The sequence below is a fragment of the Colias croceus genome, chromosome 20 (assembly GCF_905220415.1).
Source record: "Colias croceus chromosome 20, ilColCroc2.1".
NCBI classification, from domain to species: domain Eukaryota; kingdom Metazoa; phylum Arthropoda; class Insecta; order Lepidoptera; family Pieridae; genus Colias; species Colias croceus.
Window position 1 is genome coordinate 3,155,157 of NC_059556.1, and position 18,049 is coordinate 3,173,205.

At 30.2% G+C, this 18,049-nt stretch overlaps 1 protein-coding gene across 1 annotated transcript in view; it reads right to left on the minus strand.

The window, feature by feature from the left end:
* The window catches only part of LOC123700873 (F-box/LRR-repeat protein 7), a 45,370-nt gene extending 29,834 nt beyond the window's left edge, over window positions 1-15,536 (minus strand). The window contains exon 1 of the mRNA XM_045648235.1: window positions 15,355-15,536. The gene's annotated coding sequence lies outside the window, so the exon portion shown is untranslated. The remainder of the gene's footprint in view (window positions 1-15,354) is intronic.
* Window positions 15,537-18,049: the final 2,513 nt, after the last annotated feature.

An 18,049-nucleotide genomic window follows, 5' to 3' on the forward strand; every position in this document is an offset into this window, starting at 1 on the left:
TGTTATTTTCAAATATGTGTTGTGTACCTATTTGATTCTAAAACATAACGTTGCTTTATGTTCTATAATAAACGTCTATTTGTTCATTTAAATATATCCTTATTATATTACGTTTTATTACACGAATGATACTTATATAAAACTATGCAGAAATCTCATCTCAACTATACGGTACGTATTTAATTTTATGACCAAGTGACAAGGCCTTAGCTATTTCACACTCACAACAAAATATGTATATTTTCTTACGACCGCTATATTCATAATATTCTTCACTGACATCGCCAATACTTTTATATTTTTATAAGCATACTAGTTTGTCGGAATCAATTTTCATATAAATAACAATTTATATTCCTTGCATATCGTGCTTCATAACGATTTCAATATAAGGCTGCGCTTGAATTTAATGTTTTGAAAATGGACTAAGATAATAAATAATAAATAATAAACATAATAAATAATACAATAATAAACTCAGAAGTTAATTTTAAAGTAACGTATTATGTTATAATATGTGAGGATTATAATATTATTTTAAATTTAAAATAATCAATATTAAATAGAGGTTCAGCCATACAGGCGTAACTGGAAAATAACTAGTTATGAGTGTGAGTAAAAATGTCTCTAAGGTGACCGAAAGCGACTATCATAAAAGATAAAATCTTTATTCATAAACTACAGAATATGTTCATGTTTTTATGTCAAAATCATAGGTCTATTGTCAGTTCAAACCTGTGGTTCAAACACACCATAATATGCGCCTAATTTTGGTAACATAATTCGAAACACTTCATTCCTCCTCAGTTTGTTTTCATTCCTCTTTTAAAGATATTTCCTACAAAAATTTCACTCCTTAAAAATTCAACCAATTCACCATTGCCTTGAAACTCACCATAGCACACAACGTGACCAAAAGGTTCCAATATAACTTTTTTTTTAAACTTACAGAGGAATTGTTCAGCATATACCTCTATAGTTCTCTCAATAACATCTTATATTTTACAAAACATAACTCCGACACAAACATAACGAATCATTTAGAGCTATTTTATATCAGATTGTGTCAGATAATAAAAGGACTAACAAGGCTCTATTTTACATTAAGTGTGATATTAACATTGATATCTTTATAGCTTTGCAGTTTACGCAATTATTTAGCTCTCGCCTTTCACAGCAGCTGTTAGGCATACAAAGCGACTTATTATACTGGTATTTCGTAAAATCCTACTATATTTAGTCATGCGACTATGCTATAAAAGTTAACTAAGAAAAACTATGCATACAACATTGTGGTTCTGCGGTTTACAGACGCTCGAATGTTTTATATTGTAGCATGTTTAATACTGACAAGTTATTATTTTATTAAAAAAATACAATTTCAAACAATTTTATCACCAGATTGATACATAATTGATAAGTAGCATAAGAAATAAAAAAAACTGCTCGAACTATCAAGCACTCCAATTACAAAAATACTGTCGCGAAATACAATTGTTTCTTATTAACTAACAAGTGATGTAGATAAAGAAATTCTTCAAAATCGAATTTAAATATTCATTTACATATGCACTCTTATTCAATCTAAAAATTGACTCATCCTGTTGAACTTTTAAAGAAAAGAATGTAAGTTTTATCTTTACATCTAATCCAATAATCCCACGTCATTTTTTACCGACATTTCTCAGTATAATTAAGTCGATACGATATTAATATTTTAATGCAGCGCCTTAATAAAATCTAAGTATCTACAAATCTTTATGAATATCGTCGTTGGTTGCAAAAAAATACATCTTGATATTTTTATAATCGCCCATCAATGTGACTTAAAATGTTACCGCGAGCTATGTATCGCGTACAACATAATAATTATAAGCCTTTATCTGTTTTATTTTGTATAAAGATATGTGGATGTTGGTAATTCTAGAATAATCTACTAGAAACTTTTTGTATACGCTGCACTGAAAAACACAGGATTTAGAAGCTCGTAAAGGCTGATTTTTAAACCGACTTCAAAAAAAGGAGGAGGTTATCAATTCGGCCGGTAGGTATGTTTTTTTTTTATGTATGTACACCGATTACTCCGAGGTTTCTGAACCGATTTACGTGATTCTTTTTTTGTTCGATGCTTGATGCTGTCGAATTGGTCCCATAAAAATTTTATTCGGATAGGCCCAGTAGTTTTTATTTTATGAGCATTTTTGTCTGTAGGTATTTGTAAATTTTGCAAGTGCAAGTTTGAAGTCGGTTGTTTTTAACGCAGTTATCACTTGTTATTCAATGCTTGGTTAAAAATTATTCGTCTAATGCCATAATATTAAACTATTTTCAAGATATTATGTTGTAATTATCTGTCTGTATAGTCAGTATGTATATTGTATACATTATTGGCCGGATCATTTATCACCAAGGATTGAAAAATTGACTCTAATTTACAGTCATCGTATTTTATTAATTACAGTTGGGCCAAAGTATTAATTATTATTGCTTTTTAATTTAATATTAAAGTCATTTCAACCAAGTTGACCATTTAATGATTCCCATTAAATTAGCAATTACATTCCTATAAACCTTTAAATATTACCGTTATGGCGCTATTTTCTCTCAATGCAGTAAATAAGTACTGGCTTACCAAATACAAGCCTACCTCTATTTAAACAAAATGAATTATACAATTATTATATTATCTAACTACTGTGAAATAATTTATAATCTCTACCTTTTTAGCTACGAAAAATGGCATCGTTACTTTTTACTACTACATATTTTCATTTTCATTTAGGTCTCTCCTGCCTTGCCTGTGTCCCACTCAATGAATGAATGAATGAATGAATGAATGAATGAATGAGAACTTTATTGTACACACCGGTACACACCAAATTACAGACATTACATAAAATAGAATACACATAAATTGCTCAATGATGATTTCAGAACGTTGTTTTAATTATATTATTAACAAACCGCAAATTAACATTATTATTCTTTAATTTATGAAATTTAAATCAATAGATACTATTCGATTGCTTCTATCAAATCAAGATTCCGAAATATTTTAAAGCAAAACATAGCGTGACTCAACCACATTTGATACACAATTTTTAACGTATTAAATAAAAAATGCGTGTATTTTAATGAAGCCAATTGATAGTATCAATAAACCGTATTTTAATTGTTTAATGGGCGTAGTAAAATTCTGTAGGCTTTGAGGTATCGCGTGTGAAGGAGTCGTAAATTTAAATAAAAACATTACAATGGCTTGGTATCATTTAAATGCCTATTTAACATCGCACAAGATGATTCGATTAGGAATGTTCCTCTCGCTTAATAAGATGCTGATTATGGCTAATACTGGTGTAATTTAGTGAAAATTGTATAAAAAATATTCATTGCATAATTACGTCTGCGTCCGCGTATGTGTATACCTATAACCTATGTCCACAGAACATATTAAGTATGTTCTGTGTGAAGCTCTTCTGGGTAACATCGAGAGACACCACACAAAAAAATTAGGTAAGTTGTATAAAATTATTTTTGATACTTATTGCCATAAGTATCAACGAGCTTGTATCCTTGATTTTTATATAAATATTTTTTACTCTAACTCACTTTACTTTACACATAGACAAACTTATTTTCCTGTATATCGCTAAGACCAAAAAGATCGCATCTTCATTCCAAACATTCTTTCCATAATTGAATATCGAAACTTTACCATGTTACTTGATTATAATAAATTCCCATATAATTATATTAATTTATGCGCTATGTCGCTGCAATATATCCATCATCGGGTATTTGATTAATTGATTTGAATTTACAAGCGTATAACATTATTTACGGACAAATATTCATAGGCAAATTACGATTTACATACCCTTTAGCATGAATCATAAGATGTCTATGGTATGACCACGCAAACTACTCATACCTATAGATAATTAATTGCACTGATATTGTCATTATGCTCACCCATAAATAATCTATGGTTCATAGACAAATCGCCATGACGTCACTAGTAAATATATCTTGTCCATTTGACATTTGACTCAACATAATATACAAATATAAATGTTAGCAAAATTATAATCATTAATTTGCAATATTATTAGGATAGGTGATAGGTAGGCTGAAACGGACAGCGTCTAAGAGTGTCACATTTTCCAAATAAATTGTTCATACATTTATTCGAAAAAATACCTATAGACTTACTACACCTTCGACAAATCATGATTTAGTGAAAAATATTTTAAGTTTTGTATTAAGTAAGGTAAAACTAAATGCAGGATGAACTCACGATTTCCAATATTAATAGTTTAAATTAACACATCCCTTAGTTTTAAATTTAATCAGGTTTAAACCGCTTCAAGGATAAAAAAATCCCATGCATCGCAAAACATGTGAAATATTGAGTTATCCGAGAGTAACGAAGTCACTCGCATATCGTATTAATAATCCTGGCAACATTAAAAATTAAAAAAGTAACCGCATGCACATATTTTCCTGCGGCAACACCATATGAAAAAAAAATAGAAAACGCGCGTAATGTCGGCGGTATAGCCAGAAGCCATACGATTTAATACATGTTGTTTAACTGGTTACAATAGCCCTAGTAATGCCATGTTCGATAGCTTTATTTTTGTAGTTTAATATATAATTTCAAAATGGCGATTATTACGCACCGTTATTAAAGCTATAAAAATTGACAGATGATGCAACTAACAGCAAAAGACGTCGTATCAATGTAACCTGTTTGATAACATGTTTATGAAGTTATTTCAATCCAAAAGTGGACAAAATATTTATTTTTGGTCGCATATACTCTATATTTCAAAAGATTAATAAAAGACCGGTTGTAAGTAATAAAAAAAATATAAATGGCGCTAATGGATAAATAAACCATAAATTTAAAAAATATAAGTAGAATGTAGATATACAAAAAAAATACATTTATTAAATTGGCTAATTAAACATGTTTTCCACGACTTTCAAAATAAATGACCATATCATTTATCTATTTCTCACAAACACATTGTTATGGCCATTTCTTAAAACCAAAAAAGTGATTGCACTTAACCACACCTACACACTAAAACAACACTTATTGATGGCCATACTAAACTTTCCCGTAATGGGCCCTCTCCACACTGGGCAGCGTTGGACGAGTAGAGGCAATCACGATAGTGAGGGCCTAAATGTCTATGATCGGCCGTCATTGTAGATGTTATGTCCTAATAGCCATATTAGCCGCAAACATTGACGATCATTTGCTGGCCCAACAATGCCCACAGTGAAGAGGGCCCATTAAGCAAATATTTAATATATCGCGCTGTCAAAATGATGGCCAGCATCCTCAACCAATACTGTATAATCAGACGAGAAGCCTGTCGACCCCGGGGTCACATTCCAACTAAATGACCCTTGGAAAACAATGCATCAACTGTATACCGATTTGCAAACTCATTGATCAGTACAGCAAACCAAATACATCATTAACACACACGTAACACAACAATCTCACCTCTATTATTATAACGCTACAGCTCATATTACCGTGGACATATTATTATTAAAAAAGGAAAAGCTGCAAGTTTGTTATGCCGTTGTGTGTTCTTAGAAGTTATAATAGAAGCTATTTTTGCTGTGTATTGTTTGACAGTTCACGGCTTTCACCTGTCAGTTCTAAAAAGACAGGTTTAAAGATTAACAGCGTGCTTTATATTTCTAGGTTTATGAGATTATAAAGTATTGAATGAGATTCTTCTTTACCTTTAAGATACGGAGAATGTTGCTGCTTGGTTTCATGTCGATACTTATTAAAGATTTTTAAGAAAGTAATATATGAGTATTTATATTACAGAAGAGTATTTAATCCCTCAGCCCCCGGAATCACAGACACAATAGAAAATCTATTGTGTCGTGGTCTCATTGGGCCGCTCGCGCTCGGTGGTCAATGGGTTAAAGTAATATTTATAGATGTATTACCTAAGTTTTAAACTTAGATTAAGGAATCCTTAATCTAAGGTTTAAAGTTACTGACCGATTGATTTCTATTCGGGCAAAGTATTTTTAGATCATCTGTTTGTAAATCTTCTGTATAAGTCTTTATTCTAAAGCTACAACAACAAACATTCACAATACCTAACAATTAACATTCATTCAACCCAAATAAAGAGAATATGGAAGACAGAAAGGATCAAATGTTTACGTACTTCCATTTAAAAAAAAAACTCTTATTAAGCACTAAATTCTATGTATTTATATTCTAAATATCCATGCTATATCGTAACCTACGTCCATTGGATATATATAGCCTGTTATAATGCAATCTAAAAAACACGCATGGAATTCCAATTACGCAGTACATATTTGTAGAAAAATAAATCAATCTACGTTATAATTGATCTGTGAAATCACATTGGCTTGTTCGGCGTTATTCCCATATACGTAAAGGATCTGTCAAACAGACGGCTGCACGACGCAATGCGATTGTCTTATAAATATTTGAAGCGTTTAGCTGTAAAAAATAATCTTGAACATTTCACACAACACGCTTTCAGATACGCTAAACGAAACAGCAGGGAAACACCTAATTTCTAACGGATTGCCCGAGCTATGGAAAGAATAATAACTATAGGGATTGGTTTGTAGAAACTTTGTCTTTTATACTTTTTTACATTTCAAAGTTACTTATACAACATTTATGATTTAATTAGGTAGATACGTCTTGAGTTAAATAGGATCAGGGAAGTTAAGTAAATTTCTTAAATTATCATGTAGTTTAAATAGTTGATATGTTTCATCGAGTTGTTTTTGGAACATGCACCTGATTTTGGCTATTATACGTATTATTTTTGTTGTCAGAATAAACATAAGACATCATAAAATATTTAAATCATCCACCGATTAAGTGAATTAACATAATAAAGTTATAATTTAATTATATGAGACCGAATCATAACTAACAGCAGATTACATTGAATATTTAATTTGCTTACCTATATATTATTTAGTCTAAAAATTTGTATGGAAAATTTTCTGAATTTATTGAAAGCTATTTTCTTCGTCTATAATAGACGAGCAATTCTAGTTAAACAACTTTGTATTGAAAAATATATTAATAACAAATGATACATACAAGTGGCAATAGAAATCTCATTCGCATCGTGTTATAATTGCCACCTTTTACAGCCATCTAAAAAAGTAGTATACTTATCGTAATATGATTTAAAAATAATTTTATCGTACCACTCCGCAGCCTGTTTCACGAGGCCCTTATGGAATCAAGCGCTGCAACGCAAAACTAAAGCGCTGTAAATCAAATAAAACATAAAAATGTCCAATCTAATACGCTTACGGAACGAGATAGGTGAAAGAACTAAGCGCTTTTTGCGCTGCTTATGCGATTTTGTCGCGACTGTAGTCGTAATTGATTGCGCGTTTGAAATGGTGTTGGAATTTTTATTCAAGACCTTTCCTGTGATTTCTATTTATTAACTCCTGGCGATAAAGGATTTATAGTACTATCATTTGCGTAATTTTTCCCGCCACTTGGTGATCATTACCTTTTATGAAAGTAGATCTCTTTATACGTAGTAGGTATGATTACATCAAATTATGAAAATGTAGGGGTTCATTTATGTTGATGTTGTATGGCCATTTCGACTTTTAACGATAAAAATGGTTTATTCATATAATCAAGCTATCAATCAACAAAAAAATGCTATGCCTATTGCCTTGGTAGCAATAAATCTAATATAATATTAAAACATAACTCATAACCTAAAAATAAACTTTCGAATGCTCATTCCAATGATGTTCAACATACCAGCTAGTAGAAGCCATTATACCACGAGGTATGTAAAGATAAGGCCATTTCCTCACAAATAAATGTTTATTTATGTGCCATGTGGTTCCGTCATACCACACATTCTGTTTAAAAAATGTTATCTTACTGCAAATGCTTATGAAATGAAATAAATTCTTGAAACTAACGGCTTATGAATATTTAAAGTATTGTCAAAATGTCTTAATTAATTATTAACTAAAAAAAAAGTGTCCGTATATCTAGAATTACTGCATAGGCTGGGCAGAGGGCAGTCTGGGCTTCTAACTCTCAGAAATAACTAGAAGAATTTAATTCAAAATTGAAAATAGAAAAGTCATTTTTCAAATTTAACTCATATAAATTATAAATAATGTTACCTTTTATATCACTTCATACTTTTATAGCCTTGAAATTAGCTATTCCAAATTTAGTTGGTAGATAAATAATTCCGTGAAAGAGTCTCGAAGAGTCTCTTACAAATATAACATTCCTGTGTTCTATTGTATTCCACATTCAATGTATAAATCCGTTTTGCATAACCAAAATCGACTCCAATTAATGCTACAATAATAATAGGCTGTATTTGAAACCCACGTGTAAGAAGTAATTATGTATATGGTTAACACACCCACACACTCGTAAAGGTCACAGGCTACATATTAAAGTTTATCTTACCACTTGACTTAGATAACCCTAGTTACTATTCATATTTTCTTAGAATTTAGCATAACTATTTGATAGCTCTATTTTATCGCTAAAAGGAATCCTTTATCTGTTAGCGAAATGCTGACTCACTGTTTATATTTGCTTCTACCCAACTGTGACAGAAGGAGGGTTATGTTTTTGGAGGGTGTATAATACATACCTATTACAAATTTACAATGTATATTTTTTTATATCTGGGTACACTGTTTCATGATTTTAGCTTGAATGAAAGAATTCAGTTTCGCATATACGTATTATGACACTGCTATTGGATATAAAAAAAGTTCAAATGACAATTTTTTGATGGCTAATAATAATTTTATTAATTCAAACGTAGGTTCCTATTTGACTGTCTGGGTTATTTAATAATATGTACCACTCCGAAACATTTATAGAAATAGAAAGCGTTTTATTTGCCACCATGTAAAAAAATATAAATCTTAGTATATATATAACACACATAACAGAAAAAAAAGGAAGCAATGGAGGCAAAAAGAACTCCCCGTCAGCAAAGCAGCAACCATTATTTAAAATGTATTACTGCACTGATTTTCAGAGGAGACCACGTGACATTTAAATACATTTTTGGCTAATTGGCCCTACAAACTTGATATTCTATAGTACTTTTATACTAGTGTCAATTAAAATTGACACATCCGGAACAACATTTTAATAATTAGTAATTACCTAATAGTTAATTAAGTATGTCTTTTATTACAGCGCAGTTACAATTAATATGCAATTATAAAGTTACCTGTGTGTATAATAATGAAAAAAAAACTTCATCGCAATAAATCTCGTATTTATACTTTACTGTCATACGTCAATAATTATCGATAAAAAATTATCGAAGTTTTGTTACATTGAGTTCAAATAAACCTCAAAGTCTTACCTCATATTAGGAAAGTTTGAACTTTACGTCAACTACATAAAGGTTCACAAAACTTTTTCGTCTGAAAGAAGAAACTTATTTTATCAAACGAAAAATAAACAAGCTTTTCTTTGTTTGTAAAAGTAAGGAAAATTAAAATAAAAAAATACGATACGCGTGCCACGATCCCGTAAAATTAGATTCAATGTTTCATAATAAAGGAAGCGGAATTTAGATTAAATTTAATATGTTATTCTGTTTATCCTTCTCAACCATCACACAATAAATTTACATTATCCTATAAGTACATCATATTTACAATCTCATGCTAAAAACAGCAAGGAAATGCGTACAAAACCTTTGTTATATCTTAACGCGATTCTGGATTGTCTCCAGATGGTAGTACAAAGAAACACGGTCTCAAATATGCGTATCCGATGAAAATCTAACAATGTAAAAGCTGTATATTATCTGTGGTAAAAGCGAGAATCACTACATGGAGATCAAAACGCGCGTTCCCACGAATTGTTGCCAACGTAAAAAAAAAAATAATCAAATCGAATAACGCTTCGGCACGCGATTCGAATTTCAAATCTGGTGATGCGTTATTGTCCTAATTGTTTATTTGAAATTTAAATAAGGTCTGTGGGTTATTATAAGGTCGGTAAGTTCGCTTATGAATAGATGTCGCGTGCAATATTGTATTTAAACTAATTGTACTTGCTTGTAGTATGTTATTTTCATGATTTAGATAATTTCAAGTTATGTATTTGTTTTTACAAAGTTAACAGGTCATTGAACTCATTGTATCTCCACGATAGGTGACACATTTTTAATGCACTAAATGTCGATATTAATATTTATCACATGATATAAACATGTTTTAAATCCTTTTAAAGTCTCAAAATGCTAAAAGAAATATTTATCAAAACGAATTAATTCGCTTCTGAAACGAGCTTCCTATCGGGATCAACACAAAGCATAGATAATTAAGAAACTGTATCAAATTCTTGCATTTATTATAGTAGTTTATCATGAATTAATTGCTTTAAACAAATTTCTAATTAACTCACCATTCGACTCTACAGTCTACAGACAGCTACCGGTATTACCAGATTTACTTATCTGTATTTTAGATAAATAATAACATATTTATGGTGTAGAACAAAATTATTTATAGGTGATATATAAATTATTATTGTTATCCTAATGATGTTCGTTCTTGTTCATAAATCTGTAAAAAAATAATGCAACAATGTATTTAAAAATCATATCATATTTTAACAGACAATTTTTTGTAGTTTTACACGTTTGTACCTATAAATAATTTTATTCGTTACAGTTAATGAAAGTAAATAATTACAAAATATACGATTTAATTACTTGGTAATTATAAATAATTCTGCTTAATATATTAAAGATAATATGGTACTATATTATACTTGTAGATATCTTAGAAAGGAAGTGATAAAAGAGAAAATTAAATAATTACCTGGAAGGTTTGAGTGAAACAACTCATATTAAATGCATTGATTTATAGCCAAGTATTTATGGACTGTTAATTGAACTTGAACAGAGGCAGCTTTTCTATAAGAAAGTTGAACTTATTAAATCGATCTAGATTTAATAATTATAAGTGTTTTTTTAAGGACTGGGCTGGGCTGTAAGGCTGTAACCCTTTGCCTGTGGCTTCTGAACATTCGATTTTCGAATGTATTTTAAACAGATTTTATTCAAAGACGTAATTTATTATTAATTTACTACAATAATGTTTTCAGAGAACTTGTAATCATATTAAAATCGAGAAGAATTATATATATTTTTTCGAACACACGAAAAATAGAAGAAATAGAAATTATTATGTGTGAAATTTATACATGCTGTCTTCTTAAATTAATATTTTTCTCAGGTAAGTGTTAAACTTTTAATTATCATAATTTATAAATCGTAATAAGTTAAAATCGTTTTAATCTTCATTTGTCAATTTGTAAACGGACTTATTAAATACAACAGTGTTGCTGTACCAATATCCACAATGTTATAAGGTCAATAGTTATAATATACGATTCACAAATACACAGCTACTGGGGGTCTTCAAGAGGAGAGTGAACAGGTACATTCTAGGGAAGCACGCTCCATCTTAGGCCACATCTCAGCTTACCATCAGGCGAGATATTATACTCATGAGCAATAATTTCACGTTTGTTCTCATTTTTATTAAGGTGTTTTTTTAATAATTCAACTAACTAAAGACAAGACATTCTGGGCAAACATAACTAGGTAGTTACCTACTAATTCCGAAAACATTGCTCCGTCATCCAGATATTTATTACGGGATGTTATAAGTCCATGTACCTATTCAAAATCTTATCTAACGCAAGGAAAGAATGTCGTTCGTTAACTTTAATGTATATAAAGTCTAGCAACAACCTGTAGAGATACTTCCTTTGATTTCATACCAGTTTTATAGAAAATAGCAAACTAGTCCGGCCTAGTATTTTAAGTATTGATTTATCGAGGAATTTCTATTTTAGACAAATTTATAGTGCTGTTTAATATTTATGGTATCGATATTTGATTTTTACAATAATTAATATGTAATATACCGCCGCATGTACTTTTTTCTGTACATAATCTGTGTACATGTATAGGTAGTGTATTTTATAAATATGGAACATTTTTTTAATCATTAATAAAGTATTGAAGTGGATTATAGAACCTACGTACTACATTTATATTAGTTTTTCCGTAAATGCTTGTTAGTACGAAGTACGAACTACCTCCCATTACACAAAACATAATATGAGTTTTGTAAGACTGTTCGTGTTGAAAGATACCTTAATCGAAACAACAAAAAACAACATTTAACTTTAACAGTTAAAATTTTAGTGTGACATCGTTGTGTGACATGCTATTTTGAATCGAATAAATGTTTAAATACGTTTTTTTTTAAATTTAAAATGTTTAAGGAAGAGCCTGTCTGGGAAACAAATAGACAATTCAAAACTTTAATTATATCCGTCGTTCTTAGCCTTTGACCTTTGCTACGTTATCGTTATCTAGATTATAGATAGGTATAAATTATGAATACTTTCTCCATTGTATACAGTTTACGAAGATTGAACATATACACGTATACTTATTACAAGGAAGTTCCTTCCGCTTCTTCATTCGTTTTGATAATTGCTTGTATATTATTATACTGGCTGTGCTCAGTGGTTTTACCCGCATATGTCGGCTCTTGTTGATCTTAGCGTTATAATATATAGCATATAGCCTTCCTCAATAAATAGGCTATCTAACACCGAAATAATTTTTCAAATCGGACCAGTAGTTCCTGAGATTAGCGCGTTCAAACAAACAAATAACAAACTCTACAGCTTTATAATATTAAGTTTAGATTGACACATTTTCCTGCATTGTTTGTTTTCCTGCATATTAAGTTGTTAAATTAGAAAATAAATTCAAGTATTTATTGCATAATGATAGTACTCGTTTACTTTAATTACAACAGGAAATAAGCCTTGTAAAAAATAAAACTTTTTTTCTAATAGCTACTTCCTTTTACTTACGTCATAATATGTGTTGTCGTTATCTTTTAATCGTATTTTAATCATTATTACACAAGAATATACAGGTTAAAAATTGTTTTAAACAATTTTCTATAAATAAACTCTTGGTAAAGTTAACGCGAAAAAAGCTTTCAGTTTGAGTTTAGTTTGTTTAGACTTAGAAAAGTTTGATTTTCTAGAAAAAAATGTTGCTTTAAATAGCATGTTTTTAAATATAATTTTAAAAGTACAAAGAATTTCTCCTCATTTTTCCAATAAGCTCATTAATCTACTTAATCAACTTACGTCGTTTAAGTAGGTACATTGCCTATTACAATGAAACAATCTGTGATGACTTATTATTTCGTGAAGGTATTCAATTTCTCTATTTAAAATTTTATGGTGTTATTAAGTACTTTTTTATAAGCATAATTATCAAAACGTAAAAAATTGATTGTATTTTGAGGTAAATAAAGTTCAGGATATACAGGATGTAATCGTTAAGTGTGCACAGGCGATTATTCTTACGGAATAATGGATAAGGAATACGGAAATGGGAGCGTTTCATGTAACATTTTTGGATATTTCTCGTTTTATTTTAAAAAAGTTATTTTTGTCATTTTAATCATTAGGTATAGTACTTTCAATATCAGTTTAAAGTTTTTTGACATCTTTAATACCTAGTTACGGAATAATCGCCTGTGCACACTTTACGATTACACCCGGTATATTAAATTCTTTCAATTATTATGAGCAATACAATATGTCCACTTAACTCTCACGAAATATTACTTGTAATAACTCAAAACACGGCCATCGTTAACTTTCCAAGACATTTTGTTACTTAGATAAACATCTTTAATACCAGTTCCGAGCTTAAAGCTTCCAGAACATTTCAAAGCTCACAAAAACTTGGTGCAATAGTGACTTGTCATTGGGAGGTGAAGAATTTGATTCTCCCCAGTTGATATAACCCGTACAAATCAACTTGAGACCTGAACCGATGAAATTATTTTCAATATCTATACTTAATATTATAAAGCTGAAGTGTTTGTTTGTTTGAACGCGCTAATCTCGGGAACTACTGGTCCGATTTGAAAAATTATTTTGTTGTTAGATTGCCCGTTTATCGAGGAAGGCTATATATTATCATCACGCTAATACCAACAGGAGCGGAGCACAGCTAGTAATACTATAGGTACCTTTCCAAAATAAATAAAATAATGGAATGTAATTCAAACTAAGTAAGTACCTACTACCTATCAGGTTACTTTGGGTAGTTAGGTATATTTTTAAAGAAAAACGAATAGGTATATTGCCTTACTAGCTTTCCCGTTCCCGTGGGATTTCCGGGAAAAACCCATACTATTTCCCGGGGTAAAAACTAAAAAGTAGCCTATGTCCTTTCTCGGGTATCAAAATATCTCTATACCAAATTTCATGCAAATTGGTTTAGTAGTTAAGGCGTGATTGAGTAACAGACAGACAGGCAGAGTTACTTTCGCATTTATAATATTAAAGTATGGATATCGCATTCCAGCCGAGTGTCAAGTTAACTCGTAGGGTTTATACCCAAATTCCACTGTAAATAATGTGGGTAGAAATCAAAAGCAAACCTTAGTCAAAAAGTCAATACTGCGGGCCGACATTTTTAATGTTATCTTTCAATCTATGGACTCAATAGGTTTCTGCATAGTTTTGTTTGTCTAGTAAGAAAAAATAATCACCCTCTATTTTCAGTATTTTATAAAGTTTCGTTTGCGTACTCTTAAAACATTTATTTTTATATACCTAGGTATAATATTTAAATTTGAAAATTGAGACGAAATTATAAATTTATGTTAATATGTAGGTATTCTAATATAAGCTTTTTCGTATGATAAAGTCCGGTTTTCAAATTTGATCCTCGTTTATCGTTATTTGTATTGTTTATATATCTCAATCATTGATTTGTGTGGGAATCTAGAAAATGTATTTAAGCTTTCAACTTGTTTCTATCATTATCGTATATAAAAAGTTACTTGTATACGAACAACTAAGTACCTATAATAAGAAAGAGGCATACAATATACCTACATAAATAATAGTATGGTCTAAATATTTAGCTGAAATAAATGAAATAAATCATATCATGAATCATCATTAGAACATATCAACTTAGTTTTAAAATGATTGTGGCAAACAAAACATGATAATCAATTTAAACTTAACTACGAACAAACACATGGTTCTCATAACAGTAGCTAAAGCTTACTTATAAACATTATCATTTTTCCTTACTTATCCTTCGCATACTCATAATTCTGTGGCCTATAACATGCAGCTAGCAATGTCAAACGCAAGTCAAAATATGTTATCACAAGGCTCTATTGAAACTTTTCAACTTATTAAATGCTCACCTAAGCTCCACACTTTTTCCTCACAGACTTCGCGTAGAAGAAATTATCCCACATTTTCCAAAACACATCACAATCACATCACAAACACACACAAGCCACAGCCTTGTAAATTTGAATCTGCATTCATAATTTAAAATAAGAATTTGTCGCGGGGTCGCTATAAAACGAATGTTGACCCTAAAAGTCGCTTTACAACTGGCTGCAAAAGTTTCTCTGCGCTAGCGCTGTCGGTATGCGCTCTTGTTTGTGTGTGTAAGCGTGTAGAGAGCACGCACACTACGGTACGCAGGCTGCACGGTTTTTGTCGATGTCCACGGGGCAAGTAACAGTATTACCGCAGCGTTGCAACTTGGAAATTTTAGATTTTTTTTTTTCGAATAATATTCGATGCTATGCTATTCTCAGTATGATATTTTATGAAAAATTTAAAAGGAACGTAGTTATGATTATTATTAATCACATTTTGAGCAATATTAGAGTTTCTGATTTTTATGATAACCTTTTTTTCATTTACGTCTAGCCAATCAAATATAAAAAATTGATTAATATTGAATAATATACAATGCAAAGCAATTAACCACTGACCCTAATTTTATGACCAAAATTGTTTTCTAAAAATGTATACAATAATTTTTATGACGAGTTACAATATTGTTACAACAAATTGAGGTTTTTCTGAAAGCTGCTGGTCGATGTCCCGCTAGCGAGGCTCGAGCTTTGATCGTCCGTCCTTATCTATTCATAACTCTCGCGCAAATTAGAGCGAGACGACTATATTTCCTATCCTTTGCAAGTTTGCAGAACTTGAGGTGGCTTTACTGGGGAATTATTAACGATCAAAATTACGGTCGTGTAGGTAAAAACCGGCTCATTTCGAGAGGTACTCTTAACTTTGACCGGGTTCAACAAAAAATGGTATATTGTCATTGGAAGGATAAGCGATGTAACCGTATCGTTTTGTTATATAATATAGAAGTAGGCAGATTGCTTGTTTGACACAGCCTGACAATATCTGTCGCGTGCGCAGGTGTTTTCTTTATTAGTGTTTTAGGGTATTTGTAGATATGAATTAAAAGGGTAATTTTGTACCGTGTTATGTTTTAATTTGTTTAAATTAATATTAATTATTTTAACGTAAAATACTAATCTAATCTTAATCAATTTAAAATGTTTGCTTAAACGAAGTGGTGTATTTAAAAGATACATTAAATAAATTTTTTACTGAAATAAATTTAAATGCACACACCGATTTATTTTTAATATCTTCAAACCAAAGTACCTTTTATTTTACAATATTAATAGATAAAAAATAATCTCTTATTAAATTTTTGACATCATAACACTACTCACTAGATATAAGCTCTTACAAACTCAAGCGACGAAACTGAACCGGTCAATTTGTATAATAGCACTCCATGTTCAATCTGTCTTGTCCTCTAGAAATATTATAATTTGTTCATTTTAATAAAAACACTTGCATAACAAAGAAGAACTGTTTAAGTTTTTGTTTGTTTATTGTTTATACATGATAATACATATATAAATGATGTTCGTGATGCTATATATAAAACAGTGTAAGGGACAAGCGAGTAATAAATATTGAGTTAGATTTGTTGTTTACCAAAAGATAGGGTTCTATTGTTAGAATATAAGGAAATTTTTAAATAAAACGAATTAACTATTTGACATATAAAAAGCTTTTTTTGTTGCAATATCATTGTTATATTGCTATCTTTTCTTAAAAACGAAGAGCGAACACAGCACACCAATTTTTCAACTATTCACCAAGCGGTAGCTAAAAAATAGATTCAATTAAAAAAATGTTTTTTTTCTTTGCGGGTCTTTTAATTCATTAATTTACGAATCATTTGCAACTTTGTTGCGAAATAATCCCAGAGGGCTAGAGATACGATTAAGACATTAATTTGTAGTCAATTGGCATTCACGCAAAGACGAGAAATAGATTTTTCATGATTAGTACTAAATATCTTCTAAATGAATGAATGTATAGCATGATTTAGAAAGGACGTAATATTATTTTTCTATGATATTATTATCTAATTGTAGTAACATTTTCATACAGTAAATATAAATTATAAAGAATATCTCAGTATTAGTAAAACTCGCAAACAGGTTTTATTTACCGATAATATGATAGGTATCACCAAGGTATCACTAATGTAAAGCATAAATTATATTTAATTCAAAATCAACATACACCAAATGTCGCTAAAATACGTCTAAAATATGTTCATCTTGTCTCTATGCAATAAAGTTCAAAAACACTTAAAAAGCTTATTTAATAACGTAATATAAAATAAACATTTAACCTTAATTACAGAAGTATTTTATAAAAATAACAATTTCCCAGTACGTGGATGACTGGTGACTTTCTTTGAATAATAATGCTCGAGTTGGTATGGGACATTCTTTATCATCTGTCCCTTTCTACATGACCAAATTTCAAAGGTGTGAAAGAGACGTGTGTCGAAGGAAGTGTGCTCTTATCGTTCATTCCAGGAATAACTTTCCCATAGATTATTGTTAAAGGGTTATAAGTTAGGAATGCAAAAAGCGCCGTACTAATTCTTTGTTGATGTTTTGACTGATTATTTAAATAGATAGAATAAAATAAACTGTCGTGATATAATAATATCAGTAAAGACAAAAATATCGTAGATTGAATTAGGCTTTA